The sequence below is a fragment of the Micropterus salmoides genome, unplaced genomic scaffold, assembly GCF_014851395.1.
Source record: "Micropterus salmoides isolate LMB-PRFRI ecotype aquatic unplaced genomic scaffold, ASM1485139v1 Ms_hic_scaffold_7, whole genome shotgun sequence".
NCBI lineage: Eukaryota > Metazoa > Chordata > Actinopteri > Centrarchiformes > Centrarchidae > Micropterus > Micropterus salmoides.
In genome coordinates, this window is record NW_024044459.1 from 27,273,824 (window position 1) to 27,279,823 (window position 6,000).

At 44.0% G+C, this 6,000-nt stretch overlaps 1 long non-coding RNA gene across 1 annotated transcript in view; it reads right to left on the bottom strand.

Moving 5' to 3' along the window:
* Window positions 1-4,454, bottom strand: part of LOC119891153 — a 36,318-nt gene extending 31,864 nt beyond the window's left edge. The window contains exon 1 of the long non-coding RNA XR_005442405.1: window positions 4,113-4,454. This is a non-coding gene — a long non-coding RNA (uncharacterized LOC119891153). The remainder of the gene's footprint in view (window positions 1-4,112) is intronic.
* Between the last annotated feature and the right edge of the window lie 1,546 nt (window positions 4,455-6,000).

The window sequence follows — 6,000 nt, forward strand, 5'->3', positions numbered from 1 at the left end:
ACGTCTTTTCATGACCCCTGTCGGCCCCCATCCCCCTCCAGTCTCTCACGGCGCTGTCTGTCATATTGGGCCTGGGCATGGCATTGCCACTTGCCCCACCGAGCGTGGGAATGGGATCGTCCAGTCGTTCACATCTCCTGCACTGCGGTTAACGGAATCAATTAAGCAGGCCCGACCCCCCCCCCCCCCCCCCCCCCCAATCCCCTCACTCCCTCCCTCCCTCCTCTCCTCCGTCTTCTGCCACCTCCCTCCTGCTCCTAACCCCACTCTCCCACCTCTCTCTCTCCCTCTCTCTCCATTTTTTTGTCAGTTCAGTATACGTCCTAATTATTACTGTTTGGGATGCCAGCGCCGTTTCCTGGCCGGACTCGATCATGCTGAAATAAGAAGCATGGAGGAGCACACGTGAGTTTCTACAAAAGCCCTAAATGTCACACTTTCATTCCCATAAAATGCTCAAGATGAGCCTAGGTGGAAATTGCATTCAAATAAAATAAAATTTAAACTCATACCCCTTGTTATAAGATCAAATAGCTTATAAATATTAGCATGCAATAGCTGGCCTGAAGTTCAGAGTGTGTGTATGTGTGAGTGTGTGTGTACATGTTTAAACGTGGATGGGTGAGCACACGTGTGTACAACAATAATGTACATTATGCTCTCTAAAAAAAAGTAATTAAATTAAGGAAAGTGCACAAACAAAGCTGTCCCTTCCTGGTGAAAATATCAAACGTATAAACTTATATGTACATTGAGGAAAAACATTACAAAATAATAATAAAAAATAAAGTCTGTTAATAAATCACATCTACAATATCTGGTCCATGGGGAAATAGAGTAATATGTCATGAGTCCTCCACGTGTCCTCGACGAGTCTGGAAGTAGTTTTTACTTTCGGTTATCTAGCTTTATGACGAGCAGAACACTCATACAGCTAGATAACCAAAGATAACAACCCACTTCCCAATCTTCAGCAATAATCCATTATGCACATTTCCTCTTCTGGGCTGCACGTTTCCATCTCTCAGAACTCAAATATATATTAAGAAAAGGTCCTTTCTCAAGTTACACTGTGCATTATATTCCTTGTATTCCTTTTTCGGCATAGAGGGCCACTATTGCACAGCCCGAACAGTTATACACCCGGTGTAAAAATTCTTCGAAAAAAATTATATATAATCCCAATGTTAATGTCATATTCACTTGACATTACCCAATATTACTGAGTTGAAGTAGGCCTTGAAAATCGCGGGTAAGGTGCAGTCATCCTTGCACAGGGGCCCTAATTTGCAATGCAAATAGCTCCAATCCCACAAAAGGCTCTTTCGCCTCTATTAAGTCGTTGTGGCAGTAGCAATAGATATCCTGTGAGGCCGGCGAAGAAGAAACACGATAGAGAAGGGGGGGGGGAAATCCGGTTTCCTGTGGAAAGTGCAATAACGGCACAGGGAATTACGACGCAAATGTTTCGGATTATGAAGACAGGAGCTTGTTTTTGGACCAAAGAGTATCAAGTTGTCCGTTCACATCCAGCATGCACTTAAGGAGAAATAAAGCCGATGACTCTGAGCCAAAGGGTCCGTTCTGCAGAAACGGTCGGTCTGAAAAGAGTGGGGGAATAAGGGCCATCCCCAAACGATAGGGGAGCTGGGGGTGGCCAAAATTTAGACCAACCCTGGTGAGGTCAAAGGCCTCGGACCACGACAATGTAAATGCGGTGATGTCATGAAAAAATCGCAAATACACCCTCCTATCAATGCATCTCCATCCATTACTCAGAGCGCGTTGGAATAAATCCTCCTTGCACCGAGCAGTCTGCACGCCTTCTCTGACTCACACAGGGATGAACATGGATGGCAGGGAAACCACATGTTTTCTGTTTTTTTACACAGACTAAGAGCGATTCAACTGCTTGTAATGGAAGATGCGACCAGAGTTAGTGCCTATACAATACAATTGAAACAACTCATTGAAGAGAGCATCCTGGGGCTGCCTTAGCGCCAGCGTCTTCTGTCTATCCAATGTACGCTGTATTTTCAAATCGCAATAACACGCTTCTCGCTCGCTCGTTGCTCTCCTTCTCATATGAGGTACCACTGCAGGAGTGAAATTGCTCTCACGTGCTCGATTTTGCGTCGAAATCCTTACTAGCCTCGTGTTTTTTTGTCACCGTCGCATCCGAAGGCTAGACTACAATGGTATTCAGGTAGGCTGGCGAAGTCGCCTCAGGCAGAATGAAGCCCAAGCGCTTCCCAGTGTACGCGTGTTAACCCGCTCACTTTCCCACAGAAATATAAGTAGTTAAACGATAGCTCACCACAAAAGTGCCATTATATAGGATCTCGATAACTGAGTCAACAATAACAGGCAGTGGGACATGTGATGGATCATGCGCAGGAGCATGCAGCTGCAGGTTACCGAGTCAGTTTATGGTACCTTGTGCGCAACTTTGATTCTGGTCGGACCAGAAAAGACTCCCAATTCAGGAAAAAAAGTTCGCCTGTGACAGTAATCCACTCAAGTCATGTGTGTGAGTGAGAGCTTAGGTGTGTGTGTGTGTGTGTGTGTGTGTGTGTGTGTGTGCTTGTTTGCATGACAGGAGAAGTGAGCTATCAGGTGGTGACAAATTAACACATATTATTAGTCATTGGCATCATCAGCTTTTTTTTTCTTCTTCCGGGGTGTCCTATTCACTCGCTACAGTTTTAGATCTGGCTCTCGTTTCGTCGGTGGGAGGGGCGAAGCAGAGGTGTTTTAATTAGCAAATATGAGTCACAAGGCCTGTGCATTTCAATAAGGGATTACATACAGCAAGTTGTCCCTTAAATGTGCAGTCACAGCTTTTTTTATGCAGGCGTCCCTTTACAAATAGCATATTCCACCTGCAACATAGGACACGGGCTAGCAGCCTGAATTTGTCCAAATGTCATTTGTACTGTGGATAATATTTAAAATTCACTACTTTACCCATCCATTGTTCATGTCTTTATTTCTTGTAATGCATCGCCAATATTCACACATCCACAGTCATTCTGCCCTGTCCCTGATGTAGATCCAATGAATGGTAAACTGTAAGGCCAACTTGATATAATTAAGATCAACATTATAAAGCACAGCTCATTAGGGTAAAGGAGGCTTCAGATTAGGCCTCCCACACAGAGGCCATGCTTTAATCACAGCACACCTAAACTTACAACCTGCTGATCCTCTTGAAATTACAATAAACTGTATTTCCGTGAAGGTTAATAATAGTGCTGAGAAGTCAAAAAAAATCCGATAGGCGCAATTCTATCCAAATTATTAGCTTTATTGTTTGAACAAACGAGGCTTTCGTGCATAATGACACATGGATAAACAATACAATGAACGCTTTGTTTTCAAGACACTGTGTGACGATTTGGTGACGTTGTTTATTCAATGTAAACCGAACTGTTTTACTCTTGTTTCAGTACATTTCAGCTCATTTTCTGGAGAAAATAAAGATTTCCCAATTTTCATGTTATTTGCTGATGCGTTTTTTTGTACGTAAACGTGTCAGTCCATTTTTAAAATTTCTCTGACAAAAGCTCAAGCACATCGCTCCTGAAACCACATTTCTCACACTGTATCGAGTCCACGCTAACTCAAGCGACACAGTGTCTTCACTGGAATTGAAATGTGCCTTATATAGGCCTCATAATGATATTTACAAGATGTTCGTTTTACAAAAGCAGATAACAAGAAACGCATCTATCAGCTTTAGGAATACTGCCAAATAAACTCTAAAGTGAACTTATTTACAGGAGGAAGTATATCCTGAGAAAGACGTTACTGAGTTACGGTCAGATGGAGTTTACACTTGCTTCTAAAATGTGCCAAAAAAGTCTTATCTGTGCGCCCTAATTCTGAAGTGTGTGAGGAAACACTGACAGTCACAAACTTCACATTTCCTTTAAAATATGTGGAATCTCACCGCGAATCGCCGGTCCTTATGAACACTTAACAAAATAACTACACATACTTTGTATTTCTTATCCATAGCCTTCCATTTAACTTTTGCGCAAATGGGAAACCTTTACGCACACGATTGCCTTTACGCAGCCTTTTAAAGCAGGCACAAAAGTTGCACTTACTTCCTAAAGCTGAGTCAAATCACTGAAGTCGATCAGGAAGCGTCCCAAGCAGGAGAAGAACAGCGGTGTTCAGTTGCGTCCGTGTGCACCGTGATGTGGTATATGTTCCCCGCAAATATCCCAGCCGTATTATTTGGTGGGGGGGCATCACTTTAAAATTGCCGCTAACACTCAGTAGCCTGCATTAGGCGTGCTTCAGCTGCTCTGTGCAAAGCATGAGCATATACCAAGCACATGATAGACGAAGAGAAGGAGAAGGAGGGAGGGATGGGGAGAGGGAGAGAGACAACTTTCCCATAACGTCTGCAAGCACCAAATAGAAAAGTGCATGCACAGTTAAGCTCTCAGAGTGTGCAAGTTTTTTCTCCCCCCTGTTGGTGGTGGGATGAGGAGGGAGGGGGTGATGATGATGATGATGATGAGGAGGGGTGGGGTTGGGGGGGGGGGGGGGGGGTATAAAGTCCATCCTTCTGTGTGAGGAGAGGACGTGCTCTGAAATTCAAACAAGTTCCCTCGGTTCTTTTGTTGCACGCACGAACTGAGGCAGCATTGTTCGCGTTTTGGCGTGGACCTCTCCCTCCTTTTCCCTGACCAGGTTACGAAGTGAGCTTCGCAGTTGGGTGGTAATGAATTTGCTGCAGGCGCTTCGCTAACACGCTTTGACAAACGGAACGCATTTACCGGTTTTCAGACAGAGGGGAAATGATTTGCTACATGCAATTCCCAAACGAAGTCTAGAATGAGGGCTATAATAAAAAGAAAAGGGAAAACACACGGCACTTTAAACTTCACTCAAAATGTTTTGATTGGATCTGTGTGTAGCCTACAATATAGGCCTATACTGGACGTATGAATTCACCTTGCTCCCAGTAGCCTGATAAGAGGTAGTCTTATAAGACTCACCCACCAGCGCGCCGTGCCCCCTTCTAAAGTGGACACACACACACACACACACACACACACACGCACACGAACACGCAGCCAAGTGAGAGAAGGGGAAAGAAAGATAAGAAAAGTCTTTCACTCAAAAAAGTTAGAATGAGGTGACCTACTTGTCAGTGGCCTACCGGTAGCCTGTGTCTTCAGCTAATTCTCTTGGTGATGACATACTTTTTTTTTGTTTTTGTGCATAGATTATAATGCTCGACTGTTTCTGCAAAACGACTTGGGGCGCTTTATTCTGCATGAATACCACTTTCTGTCTTTGGTGCAAAAGCGTCAAACTCCCAGATCTATTCACCAGTCACATTTTTTTTCAAGATATACATTTTTTATGTAATTTATCTGAATGTCCCAGAAAAGAATAGCAAATGTCAGAAAATCATCATGTGACTGAAAAGACAGCAAACAGGGAACGCAAAGCAGCCCCCCTTCCCTCCCCCTTGCCTAATTGCAGGCGTATCCATTAGATTCAACCGGATTCACGTTTTAGTTTAACAGCGAGGGCACGTTCAATGACGTAGACAAGCATATCAGCTACGTGCAGCCATATTTAAATACATCAAGGCAATTAGCGCATCAAAATATGCAAATCCCGCTTACTACATAGTCCGCCCGGCTGCAGTCGGAGTAATTCCCCCCCAGCCAGGTCTTGGGTGTTTGATTGCCGTTTTGAAAGCCAACATAGCCTTGTTTGTTTTTCCAAGAGGCTTCGTTAATGTGAACGGGACAGAAGGGAGACATGAAGAAAAGGAGAACCGTGGCTCCTGCGTGGAAAACCGCCCATGCGTAATGAGACGACCCGCTCCGCCATTCTCAATTCTCCGACGCCGTTGGCTCTGGTGTGCGTATTATTTTTAATATTGATGCATATTCAGTGGATGTATTTGCATTACATACGTATCGCTCATTGTTTATTATACATGCTTTATCGTTTAGATAGGTGTAA